Source organism: Podarcis cretensis, assembly GCF_951804945.1.
Source record: "Podarcis cretensis genome assembly, chromosome: 10".
Classification (NCBI taxonomy): domain Eukaryota; kingdom Metazoa; phylum Chordata; class Lepidosauria; order Squamata; family Lacertidae; genus Podarcis; species Podarcis cretensis.
The window spans coordinates 39302457-39323250 of record NC_137179.1 but is presented as its reverse complement, the minus strand read 5'-3'; positions in this window follow the sequence as shown (position 1 = coordinate 39323250).

Sequence of the window (20794 nt, the reverse complement as noted above, 5' to 3'; positions counted from 1 at the left end):
TTGATCAGACCACACCTGGAATGCTATGTCCAGTGCTGGCAGTCACAATTTAAGAATGATACTGATAAGTTGGAATATGTGCAGAGGATGTAGGGGCCAAGGTCCCTTTGCCTCCCCAAAAAATAAATATTTGAGGGAGATGGGCCTCACCAAAGTTGATGTGCATTGCTATTAAAATGGGTGGGGGCTTACCTGCCACCCAATATTTTATTTGAGTTGGCAACCCTGGCCAAGGAAAGTGACCAAGATGATAAAAGGGTGGGAAACCAAGTCTTAGGAGGAATGTTTGAATGAGTTGGCTATGTTTAACCTGGAAAAGAGGAGACCAAGAGGCGAAATGATAGGGGTCTTTTCCTATTCTACAATTGTATTATTCTATGATTCACACAGGAGAGAAACTGTACAGGTGCTCTGAGTGTCAAAACAATTCAACCAGAAGGGAAACCTTAGAATACATGAGAGAAAGGAGAGAACATTGGGGGTCAGAAGGAAGAGGGTGAAAAAAGCACATTTGAAAGAAAGTATGTATGACTACCTACTTTCTTCGTTGACTAAACAGTGATGTATAAGATGCACTTGGAAGTAGAACAAGTAAAGTTCTGTCATTAGATCTGTCACAATGTCTTATGAGAGTTAAAGTGTGTAAGGAAACAAAATATCATGTACTTTGCTATGTGATTGAAGGTGTTCCCTGATTTTATGCTATTTTGTAAACCGCCTTGGGAGACCCTTGCCATAACAGATTGCCTAATTAAATTTAATCAAATCTAAAATAGCAGGTGGTATGTAGGGACTAGTCTGATGCAAATTGTAATCCTTAATGAGTGGTAAATAAGTAGGATTTGGGGGCAATTCAAAAGAGCTCTGGCAGTCCCTTTCTCTTTTCTAACTGTATTTCTACAATGAGTGCAGAAGCTACAGTCCATTTCCCATTTCAGGTGTTGAGGCCAATGGCCAACATAATAATGAATATAAAAATCACTCCTTTATTGGAAGATCTGCAGCCTGGATGGTTAAAGATGGCTTAATAATTTTCTGAGCCAGATAGATATGCTCCTTTTTCCTCATTTGGGGGAAAGTCACTTAACCTTAGTTGATTATGGTGTGGAAGTCTATTTTCATGGTTGCAAGGCTTTCAGTCCATTAATACTGTCTTAATGAATATAAATAACTAGAATTACATTAGTAGTAAATTATTTGCTTCCCTTGTGTAGAAAGCAGGATGATATTTTGGTAATCAAATATGTTGCGAAAGCCCCAGTTTGTCACCCAATGGCTTCCTGTTGCATTACTGGAGGGGCAGAGCTACTACATCTGTATTGCTGCAGTTCGACGGAGCGAGCCCTACAGTGAGGCAGAATGAAGCAGCTTCCTCAGGCAGCAGATGCTCTGGGGAGGGTAGGAGGCAAAAGGAGAGAGAAGCACCAAGGTAATAGAAGATGTAGCATACCCTGCGCTCAGTGGTAGAGGAGGCTGTTCCATTGCCCGCATACTATTCAGTTGCAACCCATAGAATCCTAGAACTGTAGAGTTGAAAGGGACTCAAAGGGTCACCTAGTCCAAACTGCTGCAATGCACTCAGCTTTTTGTATGTGGACTGGGCAGGGAGCACCACTTTCACCTTGAAAATGAAGTTCTTAAATTGCCCTACTGGTCAAAAGGGTGGTGACCAAACAGGATTCAAGAGACTAAAATCTGGTTAGGCAAATTTGTTTTAAATACATTGGCAGTTGTTTGCATTTCATTGTATGAAAGATAGAAGCAAATGAGCACCAAAAAGAAATCAACAGCACATTACAAATGAAGGCCACCCTTGCTGTTGTCCTCAAAGATGTCAAAGGATGTTCACCTAAGCACGTTGTTCCTTGTTCAATTTCCCATCTCCTCCTTTCAAATGCGGCTCTTTTAACCTAGGGTTCATCCATACTTCCACTTGTCCCATACCTTGAAAGCAGCTTGGACCCTGTTTTCTTGGACCCAGAAAGAAGGGTCCAAGCTGCTTTCTGCTTGTCCCATCTGGTTAGATTGTAACTCACATCAGCCCTGACTCTTAGCTGGGCTGATAGGAGTTGGAACCCAACACTCTCTGGAGATCACCATGCTGGATAACCCTGCAGTACTGAGTAGACAGAGGGGAGCAGGGAAACCACTATCCACGAGGCCAGTGTGCTGATGGATGGGAAATGCTTGCAACCAATTTGACCAGCACTATAGCCAAAGGTGGAGGACTGGATGCTAAAATGGAATGAGCCTGGTGAGGGGGCAGAGTTTGGTAGCCACGGATGCCCTGTCCTCTGCAACACTGGCTCTGAAGCTCTTGGCTTTCTTTAAATCTCTCTTTATAAAGAGAGTTGCTGGGTCTCCCAGTTTATTAAAATATCCCAGTTACTTTTGTTCTTTCGGGGTTTGGATATAGGCATATACGTGCACAAAATAGATTTGGCTGTGGCCTTTTATTAAGAGGGACGAAATCTAGGAAATTACTTTTGCATTGGCCTTTCAAAACAGTCATCTGCTCTCTGCTGTGCAGAAGTTGGAGAATTTTGTGTTCAAATGAAAACTGGGTAATTGAGATAAGTGGTCTCAATTACTCAGCTTTCATTTTGAACACAAAACACCTTACTGAGATAAAAGGCCTTCCTAGATTATCATTTTTAATGTTCTCTTTTAAATTATACACCAGATAGCCTGGCCCAGCAGCGGTAGCCCAATATCCTGTCTCTATAATGCATGAGGAGATTTCTGTCTCTTTTGGGGGGCTGTGGCTTAATGAATTTGCTTTACACAGAAAGAGGGGCACTCAAGATAGCAGACAGTGAAACAGGAATGAGTCTTAGGAATATAGGAAACAGTCCTATACCAAATAAGACAATGGGTCTATCTGGCTCAGAACGGTTTACACTAGTCTTTCTCAACCTTGGTTCCCCAGTTATAATAATAATAACATTGCTGTTGTTGTTGTTGTTTATATCCCACCGATCTGGTTGGGTTTCCCCAGCCACTCTGGGTGGCTTACAACATATACAGTATATAAAAAAAAATCAAACATTAAAAACAAAATCTCATATACATGCAACAAACCAATAAATCAATAGAAACCAGTAACAGTAGTAATAACAATAATAAACAGTTTACACTTATATCCAAATTAAAGTAATGGCCAGCCCCAACTAACAGTTAACCAACACCAACCCAATAAAAACAAAACAGAGGAACCAAAATTAGAACTGTTTAAAACATTTTAAAACATTTTAGCCAGTTGCTCCAAAGCGTTGTTCCAGCAATGTCCCAGTGGCCTCCTAGGAGCCTCTTTTAGCTGTTCAGGGTGAGTGCGGCCCCTGGCCCCCTGGACCAGGTAGAAATGGGCCATGCAGCAGAGAGCAGTCTTCTCTCCAGCCCTCACAGCAGTTATTGTTGGACTACAATTTCCATCACTCCTTGCCAGAATGCCGGTGGTCTGGGATTATGGGGGTTGTGGTTCAAGAACATCTGGAGACCAAAGCTTGAGAAAAGCTGGTCTACACCTATCTCATACCCTCCAACATTCATCAGATGAAAATGGGGAGGTTGCTCACTCCCCCCCCCCCAAACTGACCCTCCTGGACCACCCATCCCCCCCCCCCGATCCTTGCAGAGCATTTCTTATCAGAAGAAAGGCAAAGGCCATCACTACTACACCAACAGGACATGGCATGCATGCCACCTACTGTCCAGAGAAAACCTCTTAATCCTGATTTTATTATATTCTTTGGTAGATTGACAAAAAGAAAACAAAAAACACACACCAACAAATAAATTTCGGAAAGGGTCAAGATTAGAAGTGAATACACAAAGTATATATATATTTTTATTAAAAATAAATAAATAAAGACTTCTTGCACTCTGCTCTGCTTCCCATTCCTTCCTGCCCCTCAAAGCTGGCATGTCCTATAGGCCTGGACCTTGGTAGTGGCAGCTTTTCCTCTTCTTCACCCCGCTCTTCAGCAACCATTAAGGGCTGCGAAAGGGAGGAGACCAGCAGCAGTCGTCTTGGAGAGGCCATGAGAGGTAACAGGATGCTACCTCACTGTCGCTGTCACTCAGGACAAGAACAGACTCATCCTCTTCTCTGAGATCAGTGGCAGAAGCACTGGCAGGGAAAATAAGGACATTCCGGTATCAATCAGAAACCAGGATGACTTTCATAATTCCAGGACTGCCCCTGGAAAATCAGGACACTTGTATGGTACATGATCTTCCGTGGGTCTCCAGGGTATCAGAAAGGAATGTTGTCCAGGTTATGTGCGTACCTGCATTTCTTGGTTTATAAAAAGTCTTTGATCAATCATTCTGGGAATCAAACCTGGGTCTTTCTGCATGCCTACCACTGAGCTAGGGCCCTCCCCCATAAACCCATACTGTTTTTCACAAGTTTCAAAAACAAAAAAATCCCCACTTGACACAGATTAACTTACCCGGCATTCAATTAACGTAAAACTAGCATGATTATTTTGAAGTGTGGCAAGCCTGCAAACACTCCGTGCATTTTTATTTTTATTTTTATTTTTTTTCCTATCTACCTGGCTCAGTGCTTGCTGGGTTTCTGTGGTTAATTAGAATGTGAGGATTTGAACCTGAACCTGTTGCCAGCTTCTGCACATTCCTTGACTTAGTATAAACCTCCCCAATGCATATGGCAGAACAAAATATGCTATGGAATAAATCTGGAAAGGAAAACGGGAGCAAGGCTGCAGAGTGACGGGTGTATCAGAAAGGAAACAAGCAGCAGAGGAAAGCCCTGTAAAATGGAATACTGCAGCACAAGGGAGCACTTTTTTATATACCAGAGAAGATAATCAGCAAGGCAGCACAGAGCCACACTTTATCACCAGACACAGGCAGTACGGCAAGAAAAGATAGGGTTTCCATGCCAGATAGAGGCAGCACAGCGGGTTTGGCAGCACAGAAGAGCACTTTTTATAACAATGCAAACAAGCAGTGTGGCAGCCCACAAGATACCAGTGGGAGCTGATTAAATAACTCTGGGCTTCTTTCTGTCTTTCCCCCTTCTTCTTTGTCTTTTTAAAAGTTGAGCATTTATAAAGGTTAAACTTTTTCCTCACATTCACCTTTTCAAAATGTCATTGGAGTTGGCTAGACTCAGAAAGCAAGTGGCCAAGAGATGCCACACATTCAGTTATGTCCTTGGTAGCACTGGTTGAGGATACTTTAAATGCTGTCTAGAGGTTTAATTTTGACATAGAGCACCTACTTTGAGTGCAGAAAGCCCCAGGCATCTCAAGATACAGTCGGGAAATACTCAGAATAAATAGATAGATAGATGATAGATATAGATGATAGATAGATAGATGATAGATAGATAGATAGATAGATAGATAGATAGATAGATAGATAGATAGATAGATGATAGATAGATAGATGATAGATAGATAGATGATAGATAGATGATAGATAGATAGATGATAGATAGATTAGATAGATGATAGATAGATAGATAGATAGATAGATAGATAGATAGATAGATAGATAGATATAGTTTGGTCATGTCTGTACAGAATCTTATTATCTGTAATCCTCCAACCTGCTCAGAAAATAATACACTTTCTCCCCCAAAATATTCAGAAAACTTATGACTCAGTTTTATGCTATTAAGCTGGATCAAAATTGAACTGTAGGCATTCAGTGAAGAAAATTGGTATGTACAGTTCGATGTAGCCTCACTGATTAGTGACATATTCAAATATGACAATCAAACATTGCTGAAGGTTGTATAAAAAAGGCTGTACTCTAAAGTGAAATAAGCAATTCTGTACAAAATTGGCACATATTAAAATGTATGACATGAAAATGATGTTCAGAAATGGAGTGAATATATATATATATCCTGTTTGCAAACTGCAAACCAATAATGGATTTCAAGCACCAGGTTTCAAATATTTTGTTGAATTGCAACGCCTCCTCTCTCCCTACCAAATTTTATTCAGACCTACCAGGTGTATATAAGTATCAATGCTTTTTCTCTCTCCCCCCCCCCACTTTTCAAGAGACAAAAAAAGGTTTTGAAAATATGATACAATTCCAAGTAATGTTGCTGGTGGTAAGTGCAGATTAGCAGTGCATTCCTATTCACATTATTTGGAAGTAATCCGCATAGTGCAATGAAACCTACTCCCTGGTAAATGTGTATAGTAGGTGTGGGGAACCTTTGACCTTCCAGAAGTTGCTGAACTACAGTTCCCATCATCCCTGGCCATTGGACATGTTTGCTGGGGCTGATGGGAGTTGTAGTTCAGCAACATCTAGAGGGCCAAAGTTCCCACAGATCTGGTGTATAATATTGCAGTCATAACCACTCTTGCCTGGGAGTACTCCCCATTGAATTCAGTAGGCTCACTTATGAAAGACATGATTAGGATGTGGTAAAGCTATGTTTAATTTTGCTGATTTAATTATTTCAATATTAAGGAAATCATTTTTATATACATATGGATACTATGATAATTCTTACCTTTGCAGGAATGGTTTCTTAAAACAATCTGCATACAGTTCACCATTTGATGAACCAGAGTGCTTAGAGTAGGCTCTGGCTGTAGCAAATTTGAGAATCTTTATTTCAGGATTTTGAAGGTTCGAGCCCACAAAAGGTTCCTGCATTGCAGGGGGTTGAACTAGATGACCCTTGTGGTCCCTTTCAACTCCACAGTTCTAACAAAAATGTATTTGTTTTGGCATCTGAAAGATGGCTATAAAGTCAATAGGTCTGACAAGAAAACCCAATATACAAATTGGGCTTTGTGGTGATAGGCACTGTAACTTGCTTTTACATGACGGTTGCCTCAGGCTGCATTGTTAACTAGATGATTAACAGCGCAATCGTAAGCATGTCTGCTCAGAAAGAAGTTTCACCCGGTTGAATGGAGCTTTCTCCCAGGACTTGTATAGGATTGCTGCCTTATTTCTCATTTCAGGAAGTTCAAAGCTTGCACTGGTAGGAGGAGCAAAAGAGCTCTTGAGACATTTTAAAAAGTGGGTCTTCCAGCACTAATCTGACTAGCAACTAAACAGGGAGCTGCTATAACACATTCTCCTTTCCTTTTTCATTTTGAATTATCCTGCGGCTAAACATGTTCAGTTGCAATGCTCTTCATGTCCAACCAATTTGCTAAAACACCAAGGAGCAGCAGACTCTTCTGCTGTCTCCAGCCATTTCGCCTGGGTCTTTTTAATTAACAGCTATTAGCCCCAACAGAGTTTCAGGCATTGTGCACAACATAACACAACTGTATTGTAGCACTGTACAGAGAGTGTTTCGTTTGTATGGCTACCTTCAGCAAACCAACCGCCAATTAAGGCTGCAATTCTATTCCTACTTACCTGCAAGGAAGCTCCGCTGAACTCGACAGGCCTTACTTCTGTTCTGAATCAGTGTCTATAGTTTTGTGCTGTTTAGTTCCTTCCTTGGACTTCCAGGTCTATCGCAGCTGAAAGTGAAGTCAAGAAAATAGGATGTATTATTGATATTTCTTCTGGGTACCCCCCCCCCCGAGGATCAGTTCATAATGCAAAACAAATAAATGAAAATGTACAATTGTTACTACATGCTGAATGTGTAGCATGTCCTTTGTGTGGTTTCTGGCAACCCAACCCACACTATGATTCTTTCTCTGCCTTGTGAGTCCATTGTGATTTGGAGATCTGCCTTGATCACTTGATATAACTGTAATACAGCTAAAAGTTAGTCAACACAATGTAGTAGTTAGAGTACTGTAATTGCCTAAGGCCAGGGAGACTTGAGCTCAAATATCTCTTCAGCCATGCAGCTCACTGGGTGACCTACAGCCAGTCAACATCACTTAGCGTAACCTACCTAACAGGGCTGTTGTGAAGATGAAACCAAACTAAGGGCCAGAACCAAGTTGTTCTGAACTCTTGGGAGAAAGGGCAGTATGAAAATGCAAAACAAAACAAACAAAAAACCCTGGAATGCACTCTCCTAAATGTGCTGCACAGTCCTAACTACATTTACTCAGAGGTGTGGTCAATGGCGCTCACTCCTTTGTAAGCATGCCTAAGATTGCAGCTGTCCACAATACTCTGAAATGTGACTGTCTAGCACCTTGGAAACCTGACAATATACATCCCACACATCAGTTTTCTTTTAGAGGTGGTCATCATCAAAAGCAGATGAAACAAAACTCTCACCACCATCCACCCAGCCCAGTTCTTAATTTTCAGCCTCAGCCAGTCAATTATATAAGCCTCGATTTGGAAGTTTGCCTGGGCATCCTATCTGTTTCAAGGAACACAGATACTCTGAGAAACTGGGTACAGTATATCTTTCAGTTTCGCCAAAGTGATGTTATTTCCACTTAACAGGCATATGCTTGTATCCACCAAGGCTGCCCCCCCCTGTCCTTTAAATCCCTGCTTTGTCACCCTAATAGAACCATCTTCTCCTTTGTTCACCACCAGGAATATTAAAAAGCTTTATCGGAGCTTCAGTTAAAGCTTGCATAGAAAACATATTGTAGTTATATAAAACAGTATTTTTCTTCGGAGCTTGCAAAATTAATTGAAATCTGAATGTGCTGCCTTTCACTTCACCCTATGTCATTATCCCACCAATACAATAATCATTGCATTAGCATTCAGCCGGTAATTACTTAGAACCTACAAGGTCATGTGGTGTGATGGTAGATATGTCCAGTGGCATTAAGTTGCACATTAATCCTGCTAATTTATTTGCAGAGGGAACTGAATAAATGCTCCTCCAGCTGGATTCTAGATCTGTAAAGAAGGGAAGAAGAAAATAACTTACTGTACTGCAAGCTGATCCATAGTTATTTTAGATTATACTGCCCCTATTAATAAGGCACATAACCAGAACTGTCAATAATGCAAGACATAAATGACACAATTTAGATTTGAATGCAAATACAACTAGCATTCCTATTTTATCATTTGCATTTTCAAATAAATAAATTTAAAGGGCACTAACTGTATCTATGGAAATACAGGGGTAATAAACATGCTTGATTTTTAAGATCAAGTGACAAGTCTATGGCTTCTGGGGCTTTGCCTCCGTTCTGGGATACCCTGGGTTTGATGGGTTGGTTCCAAAATTACAGCACTATCCTGGACTCAGCTAAATTAGTAAAGAAATAGCTATTTGAAGGCGCTATAAACATGCAACATCAGATGGCGCCAGAAAGCAGGAAATTTTAAAATGTGATTTTCCATAGAGATTTTTTTCTTTTGTTGTAACGATCTAATTTCTGACTTATTTACAGCGTTTTCCCCCCTGTGCCTAGACCCACCCTGTGTCTACTCAGAAGTAAGTCATATTGAATGTCTTAGGGTTAGGATTGCAGTCTAATTCATGCTTAATGTAGATCTAATGAGATCTATGCAACTCACATTAATCCACATTTGTCTCATTTGTTTCATTGGTTCTGGATTAAGTAAGGATCCATCTAAGTATACCAGTCCAATTGTTCAATTGTCCCTCAGAATCCTCATTTATTTCTTTTCTATTATCCCTTTTTGAGATGCTTAATCAGTTAACATAACCAAGAGACAATTGAACATTCAAAGATCACGCAGGGAGTCCGAGTGAAAACTCAAGTGCCCCAAAGTTTTAAAAAGGCTGAGTCTTAACTAGTACACATCACAAACTAGTACAAATCACAAATTCTACGTTTTCTGCATAAGGTAGACGAGAATCCACAAGGCAGTTGAAATGTTCCCACCTTTGCACAGGAGGCAGAGCAGTGTGCCTAACTGAAATGGGGAGTGTTTTTCATGCATGTGTTTGTCATTGGCCAAGCACTCTACCTGTTCAGTGATTTGTGTACCTCATCGTGAAAAGTTGAAAAACTGTTCATAAGGGTGAGGTGTCAAGAAGAAAGGGGGATAGGATCCTCACCGCTGAGGCAAACCGCTTAACACTTCTTCCTCAAATTCAGTTGTATGTGGCTGGATACTTAGAACAGGGAAGCAGAATTATTTGAAAAGCAGTGCTGAAAAGAGCACCAAACAGGAGCTGTGAACAGGTAAAAGAAACAATGCAAACAGCCACACACTAAGCATCATGCTAATCCAGAACAATATTTACAATAGATTGGATTACTGAGTTTCTCATTTTTCCAGTCTTCAGTTCAGTCATCCACATTGCCACACCTGTTTGTGAATTTCTGTTTAGATTCCTCATGAAAATTCATCAGCACTAAAGTGCAGATTTCTCCTGAAGTACACATTTGTATGCAATGTCGCCTTATCTACACAGTATTGCAAAGAAATTTCCCCATATATAATGCATTCTCGTATGTTATTTTCAAGAATGCATTATATATGGAGAAATTTTGCTTCTCTGCCTTTTGGCTAAGATCAAGTGTATGTTATTTTCATTAATAATGATTTTATGTGTACACTTTACCTCAGTGTATACATTTATGTACACATTATGTGGCTGAAGAAATAAAATGTAGAGAAGGTTGGATTTCGAAGGATTGTGCTTCACTTCAAATACGGTTTCAGAAGGTGCAAGTGCAGAAAGCTCACCTTTAAATGTGAACTGAATTGAATCTCTCTCCTCACTCTCTTCTCTTCAAATACTAGAAAATCAAGCTCTTGGAACTTATTTATTTCTATAGTCCACAACAGTGGCTGGTTTCTTAATTGACTTGGTTAAGTATTTTCTTTGTGTTTTGCTGTCCTGCCCCCTGCTCATTATGGTAATAAATAAATGAATGAATACACACACACACACAAGTTTTTTCAATAGTGCAAAAGTACATAATTATAAGGTGCAAAGAATTTGAATTCAAATTACCCAAGAGTCCAAATGCTTGGCTTGTTATAATTACTTTCAAATTATTTCTGTCAAATATATGTTATAGTTGACTTATCATTCTTTTTTTTTTTTTAAGGGAAACCAAGGAAGTCTTTATTTAGAATTGTTAATAAGGAGAGATAATACATTCTTTCCTTCTTTGAAAAACAAGGAAGTTTTTAGAAGAAATAAAATCAGCATATGAAGTACATTCAGTATTCTGGAAGATAAATTTGCAAGTTAAAGGCTGGAATTCTAGCACACCAAATGTATCTGACTTTTTTTAAAAAAAAGACTATGACCTCAATACATAAAATTTGAGATTTCATGCTTGTGATGTTTTCGTATGAAATCTTGGGAAGCATTCAACACATTTCCACCACCTCAGCTGATGTTAAACGTATCCACAGTGATTGGCATCCGACAGTGATGTGTTAAATAATATTTGCACCCATTCTTGTAGCAGTTCGATTTTACTGCCAGTTCATAACAGGAGACCTCAAGCATTTATAAAGAAGTCCAGAAGCTTCAGGAATTAAATGTTGCTTCCCACATGGGAGTTGATGTTTCATACTGAGCATGCAGCCGAACATGTGAACTACCTCCCCTGAAACATCGTGTGCTAGATGCTAGATGGAACTTTTGCATTAACTGTCATGGTTAATCTGTGATGCGATTGCTCTGCACATGAAAGTCTTCATTACTTCTTGTTGAAGTGGCAGCTGAATGATGACCATGTATGTGGAAACTCAACAGTTTCCGTTGGTTACCAGTTTGTTTCTGAGCCCAATTCAAGATGCTCAGGCCTCAGAGACCTAAAAGACAACCTCTTTCCCTACAGAGCCTCTCGGGTGTTAAGATGAGAGGATGGTTGTTCCACCACCATTAAAAGCTCAGGTGAGTGTGTACCAGGAGAGGCCATAGGGGTCTCCTAACAATTCTTAGCACCCTTAACAAAGCCAGAATTTGAGGGTGGGGTGAGTCATGACTGTTTAAAGTGGATGTGTGTATGTATGTATGTATGTATGTATGTATGTATGTATGTATGTATTTTACCCCGTCCATCTGGCTGGGTTTCCCCAGCCACTCTAGGCGGCTTCCAACAAAACATTAAAAATACATTAAAACATCAGCCATTAAAAACTTCCCTAAACGGGGCTGCCTTCAAGAGTCTTCTAAATGTCATGGAGCTTTAAAGGCATGGTGTGAATGTGGCCTTAGCATACCCTCCAACACATTGCAGCCAAAAACCAGGAAGCCTGTCTACCGGCGCTGCACTCCTATGTGAGTTATGTAACTCAGGAATGGGGAGATTGAAACCATTTGCCCCCAGCAGCCCCTGCCCCAAGGTGCTGACCTTTAAAGCCCTAAACGGCCTCGGTCCAGTATACCTGAAGGAGCATCTCCACCCCCATCATTCTGCCCGGACACTGAGGTCCAGCGCCGAGGGCCTTCTGGTGGTTCCCTCACTGCGAGAAGCCAAGTTACAGGGAACCAGGCAGAGGGCCTTCTCGGTAGTGGCACCCGCCCTGTGGAACACCCTCCCACCAGATGTCAAAGAGAAGAACAACTACCAGATTTTTAGAAGACATCTGAAGGCAGCTCTCTTTAGGGAAGCTTTTAATGTTTAACAGACTACTGTATTTTAATACTTTGTTGGAAGCTGCCCAGAGTGGCTGGGGAAACCCAGCCAGATGGGCGGGGTATAAATAATAAATTCTATTGTATTCTATTCTATGATCAGAAAATGTCTGCCTGAGGGAATAGTGCAGAAATCAGCTCAGCAGTTAGAAAATGGAATCTACCGTACTTGCCTCAGCAGTCCGACACCCAAAAAGTACCCTGTAAGCAGAAAGTGTCTTCAAAGCGCCCCCCCCCTCCCGAGTTGGAGTCACTTGAGATGGGTCAACGTGAATTATCAGAACTTTGCAAAGAGTCAGCAGTCTAGAAAAATGGGGGAGTGAGGTGAACTTTAGGTCTTGAAACCTGTTTGTCTCCCAGAAAGAGGAACCATTGGGGCAGGACTCTTGAAAAGTGCTTGCTTGCTATTTTTTAATCAGGCCTTTGCACATGCTCTTGTACCCGCGTCTGGAAGTTGTTTGTGATATGGTATAAAAGCGAGCCCCAAATAGCAATCGGTGATCAGCCTTTCAGAATGATCTTGCTGATGCCAGTTGCAGCTTAATAAACCAGGCCTTCCTCAGAAAGAACCCTTGTCTGTCTTTATTGACTAGGATAACCTGCCACATAACCTGCATGAGAGCATGGTCTCCCAAAACACCCATTTTCAGGCGCTCCAATCTCACATGGTTTTGGGTGCCGTCCTCTCACGTGGATATCCAAAACAGGATGTCCCCAAATGGAACGATTGTGGGTATACACCTTAGAGCACCTGTCCCCAAGCAGAGATTTACTAGGCAAACTGATATAAACAAAAGAAAGCAATATCTTAGATACTAGTGGATGCAATGATATTTGGCATATCAATGGAAAGCCCAACCCTCAGCATTTTCCTTTGGGGCTCACTCCCTATCTAGTGTATTTAGGATATTGAGCCAAACAGCACAAGGCTATTTGTGGTCACTCAGAAATAAGTTCCATTGTGTTCTGTAGGTACATAGGGTTGCTTGTTAACAGAGGCGCTGCTGCAGAAGGGTGGATTGACCTGAAGTGTGTAGCACTCAACAAATATATGGCTTTATGGACAAAGGAGAACAGCAATTTGCATAAAAAATAGCATAAGCCCATTTATTTTGTATTCGCTAAATCCAAATTTAGACATAATTACTGTAATTGAAATAGAAATGCAATTCAGCTCATCATTGTGGGGAAGACTGTGACCTGGGGACCCCGCTCCCCCCTGCAGTGCTGCTCCAATCACCTGAGGCTGAATCTGTTTTCTTTTCTCTCTTTTTTATAATGGGAATAAATAATCACAGGTTTTGTACACGTACGCATGTCAGGTTTGTCTGAAGTACTTCGGGAAAAGGGAGCATTTGGGTCAGTTTTATTCATTAAGTGTGCCCTGTGCATCTTGTACGTAGAGGGCATGAGCCCTTCACAGCTCCCTCCCCTCCACATCTGAATATATCCACCCCCCTTTGGCTGTTGTGCTGTTAGTAGCAACAGGGAAGGTCTATGTTTCTAATGAAGAATCAGCTGTTTTGTTTGCAATGCTAGTCTTAAATGAAATTATATAGTTCAGAGAAGCAGCTGTGAGATCCAGGAGGAGGATGCTTCTGTCCTGACCTCTGTCAATGTGTGCTATCTGCCAAGAGAGGAGAAAGATATCCACTCACTCCTAGGCTCCTCCTCCTCTTCCTTTCATCTCCATCCTCCCATTGTGCTGCCACTGATTAAGAAAGAGACAAAGCCATCCATCCACCATGTTCACCTGGGTAGGCACTCCACTCCTCATCTTAAAAGGATGGGGAAAGAGGAGGAAGCCACACAGCAAAAATAGAAAACCCACAGTTACGCACAGTTACACAGAGATAGTGCAGGGTACACCCCAGAAATGATCTCTTTCAGCTTCTGCCTTCTAGAAGAAGGTACAGGGTTATAAAGACTAGGACTAGCCACCTGTGAAACAGTTTCTATACAAATGTGATTTTGGTTTTTAACGCAATGTAAGGAGTATACAATGTAAGGAGGGACACAGGTGGTGCTGTGGGTTAAAGCCTCAGCGCCTAGGACTTGCCGATCGAAAGGTCAGCGGTTCGAATCCCTGCGGTGGGGTGCGCTCCCGCTGCTCGGTCCCAGCGCCTGCCAACCTAGCAGTTCGAAAGCACCTCCGGGTGCAAGTAGATAAATAGGGACCGCTTACCAGCGGGAAGGTAAACGGCGTTTCCGTGTGCGGCTCTGGCTCTGGCTCTGGCTCTGGCTCTGGCCAGAGCAGCGATGTCACGCTGGCCACGTGACCCGGAAGTGTCTCCGGACAGCGCTGGCCCCTGGCCTCTTAAGTGAGATGGGCGCACAACCCCAGAGTCTGTCAAGACTGGCCCGTACGGGCAGGGGTACCTTTACCTTTACCTTTAAGGAGTATACTATGGGAGTATATTGTATTTTAAAAATGAGGTATCAGAGTTTTAGGGGGCTAACCAGGTTGGGATAGCTGGGATAGAAGGCTTGTTGGTTTTGAATGTCTTATGTAGATTTTGTTTCCCAATTTTGTTGTTCTGTATGGGACAATGACAATAAAGATTATCGTATCGTGGTTGAACACACCCTCCCATTTCCTCTGTGTTCTCCCATACATACAACATTAGCGACAACCCATACCTGCCCTGTAGCTTCTTGTGACATATTGCTCTTTGATGCCTTCCTCCAAACTGTAGCTTCAATCTGAACTGAAAACTGCTCATTGGGTAAAGACATCCCTGCCCCATCTCTCCTCACTGGTGTGGGCTTACCTCAGGAGACCTATCTAGACACAGAAAGCCACACTGATGTAAACAACAATGTGCAAATACAGTCTGAAATGTATTTATAGCCAAGGAGAGGGAGTGGAGCTTGTGTGACATTCTGCCACAGGCGCTACAATAAATTGACCAGCTTTGAATTCGACACATATTTACTGGAGTGGAGTGGGGAGACACTCCTGTTTGCCTCAGGTATAAACATGTATTGGGTTGGTCCTGCCAGATGATTTTTGTGCCCACAGAATGTAAGGTTTGGAAGAAGTACTGCTACCACAGAGACCTGGTTAGATGTGATTAACAGCTTAAGAAGATACCCGCTGGATCAGGCCAGTGTCCCACCTACAGTTCTCACAATGGCCAACCACACGCCCATTTGAAACCTTCAGGGAGGACCTAAGTCACAGCACTCTGTCTGTTATGTACTGAAGTTCTCACCCTGGACCAGCAGGGGGATACTGTAGATAGTTATGCAAATAAGGGATCGGAAGTGACGTTCAGTGATTGGATAATTTTAGAAAATTGTTACAGTTACGTTGTACTGGAGCTCTATATAAGCAGGCTGACTGAACCCTTCAGTTCAGTTCTGTTCTGGCCTGTGAATAAACAAGAGCTGTTTGAAGAATCGCTGTGTCGTCTGATATGTTCACCCACAACTTAACACTGTCCTCCTGCATTTCCCAGGACTCTGGCACTGCAGATAGATTAGACACATCATGGTTAGCAGCCACCATTAGCCTTATTCTGCATTAATTTGTCTAATTATCTTTTAAAGCCATCCAAGTTGGTGGTCACCACATATAACAGATGTTTGTTAGCAATTCAGTTTTTGATAGTATTGAATTTGTCATAGTTGTACCTCTTTGTACCACCATCAACACATTCTTTTCCTCCTTTAAAGCCTTTGAACAGCTTTGCAGATACACAGTCTATTTATATTTATGATGGCTACAGGGCTGGCAATAGCATAGTTAAGCAAGAGATGTATTTCTTATATAACCTGCTGTAGCATTATGGTTGGCAACTAGTAATTTATTCATATCTGACTGTCAAGAGCCTGCTGGTATCCTGTTTATATGTGCACATAAATTCTTAATAGAGGGCCTTGTAAAAAATAAATATTTTAATATAACTAGCTTTTTCCTTAAATGCAAGTATTTCAGATGCATTTTAATGTTAAAATACCATAGTGATTTAAGCCACATAAGAACAAAACAAGATACAAATTGATCTATACACAAAATACACGGTGCTCCGAAAACCATCCCTGTTGCCTTAACACATCAAATTTTATATGCTTCTCTATCTTCAGACAAATATTTTTGTGTGGGTTAGGCCTGTCTAAGGCTCATTCCATTTCACTATGGTATTCAAAGCAACATTGTTTATTTCTGAGTAAAGGCCATTTCTATATTTGGTTATCATGAATATGCCCAAGCATAATAGGATATAAAAACAGGGGGAATGCATTTATAGCTCCAAATAACACAGGACTACACTGTAAGAGTTTCCTTAGCAGTTTTGTTTGAAACATCTCATTTGTTCCTCAGCCTAATTAAGTGAGATGAATCATTTATCATCATTGATTGTATCAACAATGTTTTCAAAATGATGGAATACTAAGACAAAAACAGCTTGGGGACCATGCATCATCATCACGGGATTGTGTTTGAACATTTTTTTTAAAAAAAATGAATAAAAGAATAGCAACAATTAACTATTATTTTGCTATGTTTTGTACTAGGTCACCACTTAACCCCCCCTCCAAAGAAAAGCATATAGTCTTGCAAACAACTTCTAAGAATCAGTGGCATAAAGAGAGAGAGAGAGATTGCGTCTACCCTACAGACTAATCTACAACAAGAACTAATACTTAGAAAACCGTGAACATATTTTTTGTGATGTGTGTGTGTGTGTGCTTGTGTGTGTGTGTGGTTTTATTTTTTATTTTTTTAAATGATCTTTATTAAATTTTCAAAAGGTTACAAATAACAGAGCAGAAAAAGAAAAAGAGAGGTAAGAAAAAAGTAAAAAGACCAGAGAAGAAAACAAAAAACAACAAAGAAGGTTTCCACCTTTTAGACTCATTTTCCTTAACTTCTTTTCAAGACTTCCCCACATCTCCCCTTATTGTATTCCATCTTCAAATTGTTTATTCAAGCAAGTTTTCCACTTAATATCCTAAAACATAATTTATTTAAAATCACTTGACCCTAGTTTAATTAAGATAATTTTTTATAATAGAATTAAGCTTTAATTCATTATTATACCTTAGCCATTTATTAAAATATATACCTTAGCCCTATATATAGAGAAGAAAAAAAGAAAGAAAAAATATATATACCCTTCCTGAGGTTGCCACTATTTCCCCTCCACCGATTCCCCATTTTTATAATAATAAAAAAACCTATAATTTTTATACTCCTAAAGCAAAGAAAGAACAGACCCCCTTCGGACTGTTAGGTCCCACCCTTCCCTCGCCGGTTTCCATCTCTAACCAAAATCCATTTGGTCCATCTTTTTAGCCTGGTGATCTTACGTCCAAGGCACGCAAGTCTCTCTCAGTCCCTTTCAGCCGGTTTCTTCGAAAGTCTCTCTTGCTTAACACCCAGGGTCGAAGATGTATTTTCACGGTGCTGACCGTGATTCTTCCAATGAGACCTACTTGTTTACAGGTGGTGCTCCAACACTGTTTCCAAAATCCATATGTCCCAACTAGTCCGACTTTCACCTTGGTCAATTTAAAGTTCTTCTTAGCAGGTCTCCAGTTCTCTTTTCTCTTCTGTATCATCTCAGCCATCCCTTCTTTCAGCTCCTCCTGCTTGGCAGATATCTTCTCCTCAATCTTTGGTTCTTTTTCTTGTCCAGCTGCCTGTGTTTTGAGCAACGAGTCCTTTTCCAGTTCAGTTGGTATATCTTCAGATAACTTCGGGTTTGAGGGGCTCGTAGACAAAACAAGGCCTTTTTCGTTCATCTCTAACAACTTTCCCACGAGAGAGATCAGCTTTTTCAAGTCAGCACGTATTTCCTGTATTCCCTGTTTTAGTTCCATTCTTGTAATGTCCAAGAATTCCCTCTAGAGGGATTCTGGTTACTTAATGTTCTTTTCCCCTCCGACCCAAAAGTCAAATTTGTTTATAACAATCTTTCTTTGTTTTCAATATTTTGTAACGATATAACCGGTTAAAGTTTCAACTTTCAATTCTTCCAACTTTGACAGCTAGTTTGACAGCTGTCAAAGGTTTCTATAAATCCTCAGCAGGCTCTTAACTCGGGTTACTCCCGGGCTTGAGAAGAATGGTACTTAATTCAAATAAAGTAAACTCTAGTCCTCCAGCACATTAACTTAGTCCTTTTAAATCCGTGGAATTTGTATCTTTATCCAATCCCGGCGGCTCTTCCCGCGACCTTAGTTGACAGGTCCTTGCTTTGAGCTGTTTACAATAGGGAGGAGACAGACTTCCTTTTTTTCAGCTCCCCCGCTCGTGCCAAATCCAAAGCCAAATATATTGTAATCCAGTTTTCAAATTACTCACAGGTTGTTGTTCTTGCTTTTAAGTCCAAATTTAATAGGAAGAAGTCAGCGCTGACCGAAGAATGGCTTGCGGCTTCGCTCAGCAGGGGAAGCGGAGGACTCACAGCACCACGCCACTCCCTGGCACCCGATCCGTAGCCTTTAAAAAGGCTCCTTCACGAGTCAGGAGGGCGCTTATGGTGCCCGCCGAGTCACCATGTCCACGGGCTCCGTGCCCGTGGTTTTTAAGGGTCCCCGTGTCGCCGGCACGGCAAGACCCAGCCCCCTGCTAAGCCGATTCCCTCCGGAGCTCAGAGGGAATCCGCCATTAGCCAGTCGCGCCAACCCGGAAGTGTGTGTGTGTGTGGTTTTATAAACAAGAATAACGTTATACAAACAAGTATACCACGTTTTCTCATGTCATTTGTATATCACAAAAATAGCATAATAAATGTGGAAAAATATCTACAACTTATGTTTCATTATAAGTGGTCAATGTACAGGTTCATGGTTCATGAATTGGTTTAAACAGTTAAGAAGAAATCAATAAATAAACAATAAAAGGGGGAGAGGGGAGGGGGAATGGTGAGTGGGTTCGGGTGGTTATGTTTCTATTCTTCTACTTAGTGGGGGTGGGGGGAGTTTGTGTCAACGTTACTCGTATGGGTTCTCTTACTATTCCCTTGTTGTATTTCTTTGGTGGTGAGAGAGGTTGGGGGTACTATGAACATAATCGAAAGGGAAATGCTTTAAAAAGAAATCCACCATGAGTCAGGACAAAACTGCCTTAAGAGGTCATCCAAAAATGAGAAGATGTGTAGCGATAACCATATCTAACAGGCAGGATGTAAATGCAATAAAATAAAATAATAATAGAAAACATATTTCAAGCACAAATCTCATTTTAGGTTTGCGTTTAATATTCTTATGCTTAATTGTGCATGTTACTGATACTTTGAAGATTTTGATTGAATTATCCTCAAGGCAGCTTACAACCAGTTGCAATAAAACAATACAAATGAAAGCGCCACACATACAAGATGCAACAGGCGTGCCAGATTGACTCTGCCATTGTGTCTACATCACACTGACTCAGATGCTGGAAAACCTGCGTATTAGTTCCACCCACCCAGGGAGACGCTTCTGCTGACAGTTCCCTTTCCTTCAGCAATACCGTTCAGAACAGTTAATAATAATAATAATAATAATAATAATAATAATAATAATAATAATTTTTTATACCCAGCCCACTCTGGGTGGCTCCCAACAGAATATTAAAAAACACAATAAAACATCAAACTTCCCTAAAAAGGGTTGCCTTCAGACGTCTTCTAAAAGTCAGATAGTTGTTTATTTCCTTGGCATCTGATGGGAAGGTGTTCCACAGGGCGGGCACCACTACCGAGAAGGCCCTCTGCCTGGTTCCTTGCAACCTCACTTCTCATAGTGAGGGAGCCGCCAGAAGGCCCTCAGCGCTGGACCTCAGTGTCCAGGCTGAACGATGGGGGTGGAGACAACTAGCATTTAGCTGAGGTAATGGGGGGGGGGTTGGACATGGACAGTGGAAACCATCTCCCTGGAGCTGCTTGTTTTCTGGCTGATGGGATGGGACCACGCTTGCCTTCCCTTTGCTGTTACGTCATTTGACAAGGAGAAAGACACTCATCAAGTAAGGCAGCCAGGATAGAACTTCAGTATAATTTCTTCTATGGATACTGGAAGACTAGCACTGAAGGCACATTTGTGATATTTCACAATGTGAATTCAACCCTTACAGGCACATGTCTGGCTTCACTGCATAGAAAGTTTATAGGTAAAACGTAAAGGACCCCTGGATGGTTACGTCCAGTCAAAGGCGACTCTGGGGTTGTGATGCTCATCTCACTTTCAGGCCAAGGGAGCCAGTTTTTGTCCACAGGCAGCTTTCTGGGTCATGTGGCCAGCAGAACTAAACCGCTTCTGGTGCAATGGAACATCATGATGGAAAGCAGAGCGTACGGAAACACTGTTTACCTTCCCGCCACAGTGGTA